The sequence below is a fragment of the Mauremys mutica genome, chromosome 1 (assembly GCF_020497125.1).
Source record: "Mauremys mutica isolate MM-2020 ecotype Southern chromosome 1, ASM2049712v1, whole genome shotgun sequence".
Lineage (NCBI taxonomy): Eukaryota > Metazoa > Chordata > Testudines > Geoemydidae > Mauremys > Mauremys mutica.
The window spans coordinates 149,652,319-149,666,335 of record NC_059072.1 but is presented as its reverse complement, the minus strand read 5'-3'; the positions used below and the strand labels follow the sequence as shown (position 1 = coordinate 149,666,335).

Below are 14,017 nucleotides of genomic sequence, written 5' to 3'. Positions count from 1 at the left end.
ATACATGATGGACATAAGGAAGATGATCATTCATGGGTTGAGGGAGCAAGTATCTTTGTTATGGGCAAATACAGCAGCTTGTGGGACAGCGACACACATTGGGGGTGAGGGTGCTGCAGCTGTGCCACTGTAGTGCCGTAGTGTAGACACTTGCTACAGCAATAGAAGGAGTTTTTCCATCACAGTAGTTAATCCACCCTCTTGAGAGGTGGTAGCAAGGTTGAGGGGAAAATCTTCCATCAACTTAGCAGGTCTATACTGGGGCTTAAGTCGGCTTAACTACGTCTTTCAGTGGTGTGAATTTTTCACTCCACTATCAGAGGGGTAGCCGTGTTAGTCTGGATCTGTAAAAGCAGCAAAGAGTCTTGTGGCACCTTATAGACTAACAGACGTTTTGGAGCATGAGCTTTCGTGGGTGAGGCACTCCACTAGTGAACAACTAGTTCAACCTATATTTTAGGTGCAGACCAGGCCTACATTGCTCTAGCACTCCGAGCAAAGAGGCAACAGTCCCTCTTGATAAGGCTCCACTGCTCAGAGTGAGGAGACAATACTTTGCCCAGTATTAAGGCACCTCGCACACATACAGTCCTGGGCACCCCATTGCCAGAAAGATGGCAACAAACTGAAAGGAATTCAGAGAACAGTGAGCAAAATGATTATGGGGCTGGAGAGAAGGATTGATTTATGAGGAGAGATTAACAAATCTAACCCGGCTAAAGGAGTGTGGGTGGTGGGGGAACGGGGGCAGGGATATAACTGCCTCCAGGTATCTAAGGGCTGCCAACACCCAAGGAATTGTTTAGGGAACTATAAGGGGTTGAAACTATGGGATGAATTTTAAGCCAGGGTGATATTTTCAGGCTGGAGCTCAGGAAACATGTAAAAGCAAAGACTGATTAGACTGTGGAATAGTCTCCCCAAGGGAAGCCTTGGCAGGAGAACAGATAGGAGGGTACAATCCTGCAGTGGCAGTGGGGGGAGGGGGAAGAGAGGGAGATGGATGAGCTATATTCTAACAGAGCTTTCCAGATCTAGTTTCTAGGATTCTGATAAGGAGTGAGGCGGGAGGGAGCTTCCCCTTTATTCCCAGCTGAGGTGTCAGCCCTGCTTGGGTATGGGGAGAAGAGGCAGTGGCAGGCTAAGCAGTAGTAGGAGACATGGCTGGAGGCAACTCCTGCATCAGCACTGCCTGCTACTTTAGTAATCCAGTTTGCTATTTGCATTTGGTCTCTCCCTCCCCACCCCCAGTAGAATAATTAACGAGTAATAGAGCTATTGAGGGATTCCCCTCTTGGGGCACTCTTTCCCTCACTATCTTTCATCTTCTGTCCATGTAGCTGGGGGAGAGGGCAGGAGATCTCCTCCCCAACCAAGGGAGATGGGTATAGGAGGTGAGACTTTGAATGAAGTTAGATCATTTCACTGGGACCATAGAGTAAATGCGAGGTTAGCTGTCACAACCCACACATTCACACAGATTTTGTCAGTTTGGATATATGAATTTCCACCATCCTCAGGAAGTAGGTTAATTTTAACCCCTACCCTGCCCCTCCTTCCCCCACAAACACACATATACCCTGCATGCCCCACTGCAGGCACACTAAACAACCTACACAAGCAAAGGCCAAAGGCATTTCTAGTGCAATTCCATCAACTTCAGCAGTTACACCAAGGGTAAATCTGCTCCACACATTTCTCCCTGCTTCAGGAAAAGAAAAGGCATCACTTAGCAGATGCTCTTGAAAGAGCTACAGAGGAAAAATAGCCAGAAACAAGCAAACCGAGCCATCAATGTGGGAGAAATATCTGCTTGTGCTTGTAATATCTGAGCCCAGCTGTGCAGCAGCAAAACCATGACCTGATTTCATACAGCTCATCTCTCCCCTCTCTGCTTGCATATAGCATCTGACAGAAGAGGGAAGTCTTCCAGCCCCATTAACACAGGTTTTTAAACAGCACAAACCCCCTTTCCCATAAAAAAGGAGTTGGAATGTCACTCAGAAAAAGTACCTGGTTTGCTTCTCTCTCTCCCCTAGGATCTCACAACAGAGAACTGAGGATGTTCTGGATGATGGCTCCCTCTCAGATCTCTTCTGATGGGATCACAACGGTCTTTACTCTGTGTATCTCTCTCGCCTGTGTTCTCCCTTCTGCTGGTATACGGTGATATCTCTTTCTCCCTCTCTCTTTCTCTGCAGTCTATTCTGCAGGGATCCTAATAATATTCCTCTTTACTTTGATCTTTCTAGGGTCATTCAGGAAGCTTCCTCAGGGATCTTTTCTGCTAGAATTATGCCAATCTATCTCATAGCATCAGAAAAGTTAAAACACAAAGAATGTAGGACTCATCTAGTCCATCTCCTTGGGGCCAGTGCAGGACTGTTACTTACTGTACACTGACTAGTGCTTTGTCTTCTTAGGCTTGGTGATCGCTTTCTGCCTGGAATTTCTCTCTTACTGGGATTGATTTTTTCATAGGATCTCTTGCTTGGAAGACTCCACTTATGGGGGGTCTCTTTCTTGCTAGGCTCTCACTCCCTCTTACTGGGACCTTTCTCCCGATCTCTTTCTTCTTCTGATCTCTTCTTGGAATTTCCCTCGTGCTGGGATTTCTCTCGCTCTACCACTTACTACGATCTCTCGCTCTCCCTTGATTTGGGATCTCTTTCTCTCCCTTGTTCTGGCTATTCCCCGGGATGGGATTTCTCGCTCTCCCTTGCTGGGATCTCTCCCAGTATCTCTCTCCCTTGCCTGTCTCCCTTGCTGGGGTCTCTCTCCCTTCAGCCCGCTGCTGCTCCTCTCCCCCTGCAGAGGCCCGGCTCAGCACCCGAGGTTCCGTGCAATGCGCGGGGGGCTCTGTCTGTCTGCAGGACCCCCCGCCCCGGAGCTACTGCTGCAGCCGCTGCTTCCCCCGCCAGATCCCCAATCCCAGCCGCCGCGGCTCCTTCCCTCTCCACTCCACCGGCAAAGGCAACAGCGTCAGCACCTCCCAAGCTGCCGGAGGCGGAGCTCCGCGCGGGGGCCAGTGCCCGGCTCACACTCCCTTGTCCCTGTGGGGCGGGGCTCGGCGCTCCGGCTCCCCTCTGCCCGCGGGCTGGGGGTGGGGGCGGAGCTCCGCGCTGGGGCCGTCTCCTTTCTACTCACGCTCCTCCAAGGCAGGCTGGGGTCCCCTCCTCCTTCCAGTGCCCTGGACTCAGCGCTGCGGGCTGGGGCTCCCCTCGGGCTGGGGGGCGGGAGTCAGAGATGCTGCAGCTTGGGTCCAGCCGCCCAGCTTTGCCTTGGGCATTTCTCTCGCGTGTCACCGAGGCCGGGGTGCTCCCGTGAGCTGGGTGCCGAGAAGTGCTGCAGCTCACTGTAAAACCTGCACCCCAGTTCTGTGCCCCAGAGCCGTCCAGAGGGAGCCCAGCTCCCAACGCAAGCGCGGTCCCATACAGGACACTGACCCCCTCACCTGACAGGGGCTAGTCCACAGAGGTGTGGAATCAAGCGCAGGGCACAACCCAAGAGCTGCACAGCAAAGCAGGTTGTTCAGTGACCCACCACTACCAGCAGAATTTGCACTTTGGTGGGAGGGGGAGATATAAGAAATCTCCAGCCCCGGGGGCTCCATGCTGAACTTTGTGGTACTTGTTGTGGATACCAGAAAAATGGAAGATATAGCGCAAGGCACTCCCCCTTAGCTGGGGGCAGTGCCAGCAAGGGGTCAGCAAACCCAAGCCACAACTGAGTTCTGGGGACAACAAATGAAAAAACAGGGATAGTGAAGTTCATAGGGCAAAAATCAAGTAGCCAAAAGGGGACAGTGCCCACTGCTCCTCAAAGGTTTTTGAGGAGTCAGTGAACACGGCAGGGAACAGAAATGGGTCCCACGCCTATTGAGTTCCTGGGGGAAAGGGTGGGCACAAGCCAGGCCACATCTAAAGATCCCTCCCCCAGCCAAAGGGGAGGAGCAACTGAATCCCCTGCTCAAGTACAGTAAATTTGTGGGACAACAAACAAACAAACCGGATGGGAGTGAAGGTCATGGGTTCAAAAGCATAGAATATCAGGGTTAGAAGGTTATCTAGTCCAAACCCCTGCTCAAAGCAGAACTAATCCCCAGACAGATTTTTGTTACAGATCCCTAAATGGCCCCTCAAGTATTGAGCTCACAACCCTGGGTTTAGTAGGCCAATGCTCAAACCACTGAGCTATCCCTCAGTGGGGACTTGGGGGGTAACACCCAGCAGAGAACCTAGACAGCACTCACTGCTCCATAACCTAGAGAAAATCTGCATGGAGATGTGACTTAAGGAAAGCGCAGAAATAGGCCTCACAGTTGCAGAGCAACCCCCTCAACCCCATCCAACTTCCTCCTCCTGACATGATGGATGGCCACCATGGCCAGTGCCAGGAAGAGGTGGATGAGGAGATCTGCAACTTTGTGAAGCCACAGATGGAGTGGGAGGATCAGGTAGTGCAGGAAAAGTATGGCTAGAACTTCTGTAAGAGGTCTGTAGGAGCTGGAATCAGGAGGGTGCTAAAGGAGTTGGCGGATGTGATTGCAGAGCCATTGGCCATTATCTTTGAAAACTCAAGGTGATTAAGGGAGGTCCCAGATGACTGGAAAAAGGCTAATGTAGTGCCCATCTTTAAAAAAGGGAAGAAGGAGGATCGGGGAAACTACAGGCCAGTCAGCCTCACCTCAGTCCCTGGAAAAATCATGGAGCAGGTCCTCAAGGAATCAATTCTGAAGCAGTTAGAGGAGAGGAAAGTGATCAGGAACAGTCAGCATGAATTCACCAAGGATAAGTCATGTCTGACTAACCTAATTGCCTGCTATGATGAGATAACTGGCTCTGTGGATGAGGGGAAAGCAGTGGATGTGTTATTCCTTGACTTTAGCAAAGCTTTTGATACAGTCTCCCACAGTATTCTTGCCGGCAAGTTAAAGAAGTATGGGCTGGATGAATGTACTATAAGGTGCATAGGCACCAACTCCGTGGGTGCTCCGGGGCTGGAGCACCCAAGGGAAAAAATTGGTGAGTGCTCTGCACCCACCGGCAGTTCCTGCCCCAGCTCACCTCCGCTCCGCCTCCTCCCCTGAGTGCACTGCGGCTCCGCTTCTCCCCCCCCCAGCGCTTCCCGCCGCAAAACAGCTGATTCGCTCGGGGAAGAGGCCAGGCGAGGTCAGGGATTTGGGAACGGGGTCCAATAGGTGCAGGGAGGAAGCGGGGTTTGGGCGGGGACTTTGGGGAACTGGGAAGAGTGGTAGATACGCTGGAGGGTAGGGATATCATACAGAGGGACCTAGACAAATTAGAGGATTGGGCCAAAAGAAATCTGATGAGGTTCAACAAGGACAAGTGCAGAGTCCTGCACTTAGGACGGAAGAATCCCATTCACTGCTACAGACTAGGGACCGAGTGGCTGGGCAGCAGTTCTGCAGAAAGGGGAAGGAGCAAGGGCACAACGCACTGGGGGAGGGGGCGGAACTGGGCATGGAAGAGGCGGGGCAGAGCGGGGGTGGAAAGAAGCAGGGCAGGGGTGGGGCACTGGGGAAAGGGGTGGAGCGGGGACAGGGCTGGGGCGGAGCCAGAGGGAGCCCCCCCGGGCAGATTAGAAACTGGGCCTATGGTTAGTGGAACGGGGTAAAACTTGGAGGTGCCTCCTCCTAAAGCCCAGGTGCCAGCCATTGAAGGGGAATCTTCCTTTGCTGCTATCAATGTAAGGCCTATGACGCACAGTTAAGTAGTTATGATTCCCTCCAGAGCAAGGCACTGATATAAACATACAAACATACACACACACACACTTAGCCAGCCCACCACAATATATATGATTCAGTGGCTATTTATAAAAGGGGCCATCTGCAGACATGGCCACAGGTCTGACTGCAAGGTACTCTGAAAAGTTTGCTACACTTTTCCACACACAGTGGCCCTTCCTGCAGATTATGCTGTAAGTGTAGCAGTGCAAAGTTGTCTGCACCTTGCCCAAAAGCATAGCTGGTTTCCTAATCCCCTCCGTGGGGGTTTCTAGCCACAGCCCCTGATTACTACAAACCTTTTCCCCCCTCCTTATGACTAGATGGATACATATTAATTAGGGGCCTGATCCTGAGAGATGCTGAGCACCTGCTGAGCTCTTGCAGCTGCTATTAACATCAGTGAAAGTTTTAGGTACACTGCCCTTCTTAGCACCATGCCCTTACTCAGCTCAGTTCTGTAGTAAATTTTTTCACGTCTTTCCCTTTTCTGCCCCTTTTTACTACAAAGGGGAGCATCTGGCCCATAGTGAGGAGCAGCGAGACTCTACCACTCCATTGCGGGTGGAGAAGAGAAGTAGCTGCTTTGTTGGATGGGCATGGGAATACTTTCACCCCGCTGAGCTAATGGAACAGTCCCCCTCCCCAGCTCTGTCCTCCTCCTTCTCCTCAAGTGAAAGCCAAGGCTGAAAGAGCGGCTGCTCTGAATGAAGAAGTTTGGGCAAAGTTCCTGTGTCACAGACACATACACGCATATGCAACATCCAGACCTGCTGTTTCAAATCTCTCTTGCTGGTGGGGTGGGAGTGGAGACTCCCTCAGTTGGGATTTATTTCAAGGAGGTGTTTAAATTCTCTCCCTCCGCTGGATTCTGCTGTGTGTGCAGTTCAAGCGGGCTTTTAAAATATTTTCCACCTTCTGAAATCTCCCCTTTCCCCCAAGTCAGACTGTCACATTTCAAGGCACAACCCTGACGTGCACATTCACAGCCATGACACAGAAACAAACACATCTGACAGAAACATATACACAAATACACTAGGTCTCAAACCAGTGTGTATGGATCTAATCCTGCTTCCAATGAGGTCAGTGGCAAAGCTCTTACATGTAACAGAAGGATCAGGCCCTATGTATTTGTGTGTAACATGCACAATGAAACAGATACACCAACTTACATATACACCTTCATACTATAGACACACAGACTCACACATAGTAGAGAGACACACAAATATGTACAGAGACACACAGACATCCTAATACATGAAACAAAAGAAAAAGGTGTGTTCTGAAAACAAAAGACTGAATAGCAAAGCATAATCCAGCTCATAAATCCCCTCTCTGTGTGGAACATGTTGGGTCCTGAAGAGAAAAGAGCTGGAATGTGCAGGGCAGACCACACAAACCAGAGAGACAAAACCACCCATGAGAGAGAAGCAAAGGAGGCCAGAAAGGGAGGGGTGAGTCAGACAAGGGGAATGGAGCTTCATAGGAGAAAGGGGAGGTGCGGTGGGAGAGGGAGGCAGAGAGAACAAGACACACATGGAGAAAGAGAAAAAGACACACACAGAGAGCGAAAGAACAAGAGAGAGAGAGAGAGAGAGAGAGAGAGGGAACAAGTCTGAAAAAAAGAATGTGGGTGTAGAGGTAGAAGACGAGGGCAGATAGGAAGCCAATGAATGGGGTGGGAGGTAGGGGAAAGAATCGGAAGGGAGCTATTTGTTACACAATGGGGGCCATATTTAGCCATCAGTCTCAAAGCAGAATTCCTAATTGATTTCAGTGGGGAGTTCTGCTTCAAAATCATAGAATCATAGAATCATAGAAGATTAAGATTGGAAGAGACCTCAGGAGGTCATCTAGTCCAACCCTCTGCTCAAAGCAGGACCAACACCAACTAAATCATCCCAGCCAGGGCTTTGTCAAGCTGGGCCTTAAAAATGTCTAAGGAAGGAGATTCCATCACTTCCCTAGTAACCCATTCCAGTGCTTCACTATCCTTCAGAACATGGCTCCAGAAATGTAAATTAGCACATTTTCCTGACCCAGTTCTGAGAAAAATCCCACAAAAGCAGCTAAATAGCTGTGAGTCAGCAACAATGGTTATCACATATTTCTAGTGCATTTCAAATATTTTGGCCGTTATTTTTGCCATTGATTATAATCATGGGATTAGTTAGGCTGTGTCTATACTACAGACCTTATAGCAGCACAGCTGTAGCGCTGCATCTGTGCCACTGTAAGGTCTCCTGTGTAGCCGCTCTATGCCAGAGGGAGAGAGCCCTCTCACCGGCACAATTAAACCATCCCCATTGAGCGGCACTAACTACATCAGAAGGAAAGCATCTCTCGCTGACACAGCACTGTCCACACCGGCACTTTTGTCAGTTAAACTTATGTCGGTCAGGGTGTGGTTTTTTTTCCACAAAAGTTTTGCTGACAAAAGTGCTAGTGTAGACAAAGCCTTCTTTTTCTCTCTGATACATAGGGGAGACCCCTGGCACAGTGAGTGGAGTCCTGGGGAAGATGGAAACCATTGAGGATCACAGATGAGATCTTGGGAAGGTAGCAGCTAGCCAGAAGAAGTGAGGGCTTGTCTACACTGCAACGTTGTAGACAAAACTTTTGTCTTTCATGGGTACTTAAAAAAACTCCCCCGCGAAAGACAAAAGTTTTGCCGATGCAAGTGGCAGTGTGAACACAGCTTTATCAGCAGGATCGCTCTCCTGCCGACAAAACTACTGCCGCTTACAGAGCTGGAAGTATTTTGTTGGCAAAAGTGCCGACAAAATACCGATAGAGAGCGTTCACACACACATACCGATAGAGAGCGTTCGACACAGCCTTGTTGCTAAAAGCTGCATAGTGTAGAGAAGTCCTGAGACGATGAAAAGGTGAATACAAAGCCAGTGATGGTGCTGGAGGATGAAATGGTCCTGCTTCCCAGAGAGGCACTGTGCAGTTTGCCTGCAGCATTCTACACTGGCCAGTCAGAATTTGTAGCAGGTGGGACTCAATACTGGCAAGTTATGTGCTTTGGCTTTCTAGCTGCATCCTGAGCTGCAAGATTTTCCACGAGCAATGAGGCTTCTTCTGGGCTTTGGCCAAACCCTGTGGGGTGGGGGATGTTCCTGCTTCAGCATTGCTGTGGACTGGCTCACCTCCTTGGTTTCTCTCAGCCCTCATTAACTTCTCCTCGGAGCACCAGGGTTCCTGTTGTGTCTTTTGCCACATGAGTCTCCACCCTGCAGGGAACAAACACAAACCAGACAGGGAAAAATCAGCACCCAGCAAAGAGGCATGTGTCTATCTTTATTATTGCTATTTATAATGTATACCATGCCTAAATATGTGTGGGGATAGCCCTAGGGTTAGCTAGACAGGTCCCTGCCCATAGGAGCTTAAAGTCCGCTATCTTATATAGCTATCCACTTTCCATCAGTCTGTCTATCTATTTTATTCAGTCCTATCATTCAATTTATCTATTGGTCAATCTATGTAATCAAGGCATTTATAATACACTCAGGATCACAGTATTCCAGCCCCACTTCTCACATAAGTAATGCCCAGGAGGAATATCAGTCATTTAAGTTCTGGACCAGGATTTGAGGAAAACCCAAGCAGAGAGGCTGCGGCCTGTAGAATCCATGCCAGGTTTTACAGCAGGCCTAGTTCCATGCTGGGACTGGGCACTTTTGGAAGTATTTAGTCAATTCTGTGCAGACCTTCAGCCCAGCTGGGCGTGTTCAATAACAGCTGCTGGCTCTTTACCTGAATGCCCAGACGTAGTGGATTAATTCAAAGCTCCCAGGAACATGAGACACCACAGGGATGCTGCAGCTGCAGAGGGAAAAGAGGGACTAACTCCTGTGAATCCTACAGATCTGGCTGCCTAGCTCAGCTCAGGAACAGAAGAAACCTGCAGCCCTGAGAAGTGGAGAGATGAATGTGTGTCCTGTACAGAGTAAATCCTTAGAAACTTGAGGATACATACATTTATCCATGTGGTCCCATCCCCCAAGTGCCTAAGCCCCCTCCTTGTTACTTAACCCTCCTAAATTCCTCAAGATCCCCAAATTTCCTCTCAGTTGCTCAACCATCTGCAAGCTGCCTTTGCCCCACTCCCTCCCTGTTGATGAACACATCTACATCCCCCAAATTTCCCCATCCCAACCTCCCACTCCCAGCTATCAAACTGTCCAGTCCTCCCTCCAAATGAGCTTTCCCTCCTAGTGTCTATGAAATATGGGGTCCCCTCTAACAAACAGCCCCTCTCCCCACATCAGTTGCTGAACCTTCCCTTAAATTGCCCCACCTCCAAACACTCCTCATGGCAAATTAAGTATGGTGATCCAATCCCACCTGCCAAACCCCATCAAGTACCCAGAACTCCCTCCATTTGTCAGTCAGCCCTGCTATCCCTGACAAATACTCAGATCCCCATTCTAATCTCACTCACCTCCCGAGTGTTCTCTCCATGAAATTATGTTGCACTACTAAGGATTACATATCTGGCACCTCTAGGTCCTGCTGGATCTCTGAACTCCTGGAGCCACTAAAGCCAGGTCTATACTATGGACTTCTGCCAGCATAGCTGTGTCAGTCAGGGGTGTAAGGAGGAGTGATATCTGACTGAGAGCTGTCTTAGCAAAGCTGCGTCTTTGCCGATATATCTTGTTTTGCTTGAGGGGCTGGAATAAACTATGCTGGCAAAACAATCTAAGCTGTGTCCACACAAGAAGTCCTTTGCTGGTATAGTATACTGGTGTAGTTATACCAGCAAACAGCTCCTAGGATAAGGCTGGCCTTAGACTCATGTAGCCATTGCCAGCTACTCTGATGCAATCACTCACTTGAAGGGTGATTCCAGGCCACTGCTTCATATTTCAAAGGGGTTCATTTTCTTTCACACACTAGTATTTGAGCAAACAAGTCAGTAGTTGCCTGGAGGTGAGGAGAAGCCACTTTCCCCCAGCACCTGTGGATTTCCTCTGCCACTTGTGAATAATTCTCAGAAAGGCCTGGAAACCACAGCTCCTCCTTGAAAGCTCTATAGGGAACAAGCACAATGTTTTTGGGTAATTGAGGTGGGTACATCTGAAGGGAATCACATGTGGTGTCCCTCACTGCAAACAAGAGCTGGGACACTGTGACAATGAATATGAAGGGATCTTTATTAAGGATAAAGAAATCCTTAATAAAAGTGACCCTTCCACTCCCAATCTTTATTCAGGCCTAATTTGATGGTGTCCAGTTTGCAAATTAATTCCACATCAGCCACACCATCAAGGGCTCATTCACCTGCACATCTACCAATGTGATATATGCCATCATGTGCCAGCAATGCCCCTCTGCCATGTACATTGGCCAAACCAGACAGTTGCTACTCAAAAGAATAAATGGACACAAATCAGACATCGAGAATTGTAACATTCAAAAACCAGTTGGAGAACACTTCAATCTCCCTGGACACTCAATAACAGACTTAAAAGGGACAATTCTTCAACAACAAAAACTCAAAAACAGACTCCAATGAGAAACTGCAGAACTGGAATTAATTTGCAAATTGGACACCATCAAATGAGGCCTGAATAAGAACTGTGAGTGGATGGGTCACTACAAAAAGTAATTTTCTCTCTGCTGATACTCACACCTTCTTGTCAATTATTGGAAATGGGTCACCTTGATTGCATTGGCCTCGTTAGCACCACAAAAGTAATTTTCCCTCCCTTGGTATTCACCCCTTCTTGTCAACTGTTGAGAATAGGCCACTTCCATCTAAATTGAATTGGCTCGTTAGCACTGACCCCCAACTTGGTAAGACAACTCTCATCTTTTCATATGCTAGAATATATATTCTGTTTACTGTCTTTTTACTCCATGCATCTGATGAAGTGGGTTTTAGCCCACGAAAGCTTATGCCCAAATAAATTTGTTAGTCTCTAAGGTGCCACAAGGACTCCTCGTTGTTTCAGGGAAGTTCTCCGAACTGTGTTATACAGGACATCAGACTAGATGATCACAAGGGTCCCTTTTGGCCTTGGAATCTATAAAAAATAGTGAGCTTTTATCTAGCTGGCTTGAATAACAATAGCAGTGAAGCCAAGGCAGCATGGATCTGGGTATGCAATTCAGCAGGTAGCCCATGCTGCTGCCCATACCGTCCAGGCTTCACTGCTGTTGTTATTTGATCTAGCTAGATCAAAGTTAGCTCCTGTCTACAAGTGCTACAGTCACACCTCTGATTGCAGTGTAGACATACCCTAATCCATCTTGGAAGGCCTGCTGATTACACACCAGGGATCACAATATGCAAAGATTGAAAACTCCAATGGAATAGGCAGGACTCCCGCAAAACCATCCTCCTCCAAAGTGGATGTGGTGATTTAACCCCTTTCTCACTCTGTTGTGATTTGAATGTGGGTCTCCAGAGGTGGGGAGTGCCAATGTACTCCTCTGTGCATGTGCATGTGTGAGCGTGCACACACATATGCACACTCCCATTTTCCTGAACATTTTATTCTGCAGAGCAGTTTTCACACACACTGTATTAAAAAAAACTCTTTACAGAGACAGATAATAGCGGAAAAGAGGAGAGACAGTCAGAGACAAGGGATAGAAAGATATATTTTCAGCCAAGATATGAACTGAAACTGAGGGATAAGAAAGTTGTGAGAGATGGTTCAAAAGTTGTAGAGGAGAAGGATTTATTACCAACAAAGATAGAGAGAGACATCTAGGAGGCCAGTAGTAGATGAGCAGATGAGGTGAATAAAGAAAGAGAGGATCTGTGAAATGGCTTGGAACAAGTCAAGTAAGGGGTTGGGAGAGGGACAGCAATTTTGAACTGTATCCTTAAATGACAGGGAGCCAGTGGAGGTATTTGGGAATGGGCTGAGCCTGCCTTTTTTGAACATGTGAAGAGTCAGGCAGCAGCTTTCTACATGTGCCTGAGTTTGGAGAGCTGAGACTCAGGGACACCAGAGAGAAAGGAGCTGCAATCGCCTAGGTGAGAGGAGATGATGGAGGAAAGTTTGATTTAATGGGGATTCTAGTGCTTCTCCAGCTCTTTCATGGGGATTGTGACATTCTTCTCACTTGAGGTGTATGTGTATATGTGTGAGTATAGCACAAAATATGGAATTACATCTTTTCTTTCAAGAACCACATGTGTTCTGTCCAGAAAATACCTTGCATTTCTGTAGCACAGCAGTGACACTCAGTGGACAGATTTGTTATTAGAGAGACAAAGTGGGTAAGGTAATATCTTTTACTGGACCCACTTCTGTCAATGAATGCTTTCAAGTTACACAGAGCTCATCTCCAGGTCTGTTCAGCTCTGTGTAGCTCAAAAGCTTGTCTCTTTCACCAACAGCAGTTGATCCAATAAAAGATATTATCTCACCCCCCTTGTCTTTCTAATATCCTGGGACTGTCACAGCTACATCAACACTGCAAACAACAGTGGAAGCTTTGTTATTGGCAGTTGAAGATGGCTATTTCAAGTATTAGAGCCTTTGCCTTCAAAGATGCAAAAGCACTTTAAATATCAATATATACAGGAATTGCTATTCCCACCAAACAGTATGCCAACTGTTTAACAGAAGAATAGGCAAAAAAATGCCACACACACACACACACAAATTGTAAAAATTCCATTGAAAATTTTTGAAACATTTGAATAATCTCTATCTAACAGTGCACAATACCTCACAACAGTTGAAGGCAAGAAATAAAGAATATCATATCCAACTGGACTTGTTGAGAAAAGAACTGGAAATTGGCATCATGTCACTAGTGCCCCAGTGTCATGTCAGGGTTCACTGTGCTACATTGAATGTGGGGATGATTCACTAAAGGGTGTTGTCTGTTCAGAGTCAGTACTGAGGTCAATGCTCCAGTGTGGTGATGGGGATGCTGTGCTGTAGGCAGTGATGTGGGTGACTACAAAGAACACTCTTCCCTCTGAGTCACTCCATGGTCCAGTGTAATGCAGAATGGGATGGTTCTGCTGCTTCAAATTGCTTTGAACAACTCCAGCTGCTGCTGCTACATCTTCTGGCAAATGCTTGGGTGTGCACAGAGGAGAAGGTCAGCCCTGGGTCCTAAGAGAGGTGTGAGTTACCCCATTCATCTACATGGGGAGCTATTTCTGAAGCCTGATGTTGGCAATTTAAACGTTCAGTGTTGTTAATTATTTAACTACTGGTCTTTTACCAGAAACATCCTGCTGTTCTGGGACTATGGCTGGAGCTTGGGAATTGCAGG

General features: G+C 47.9%; 1 protein-coding gene across 5 annotated transcripts in view; it reads right to left on the bottom strand.

Moving 5' to 3' along the window:
• Positions 1–10,298, bottom strand: part of LOC123356221 (ephrin type-B receptor 5) — a 174,110-nt gene extending 163,812 nt beyond the window's left edge. For 3 of the 5 annotated variants that reach the window (XM_044999261.1, XM_044999271.1, XM_044999280.1), the window contains exon 1: positions 2,014–2,996. The gene's annotated coding sequence lies outside the window, so the exon portion shown is untranslated. Of the gene's footprint in view, positions 1–2,013; positions 2,997–8,570; positions 8,995–9,520; positions 9,590–10,208 lie in introns of those variants that run through there. The other 2 variants (XM_044999246.1, XM_044999253.1) reach the window with 2 other exon arrangements.
• Between the last annotated feature and the right edge of the window lie 3,719 nt (positions 10,299–14,017).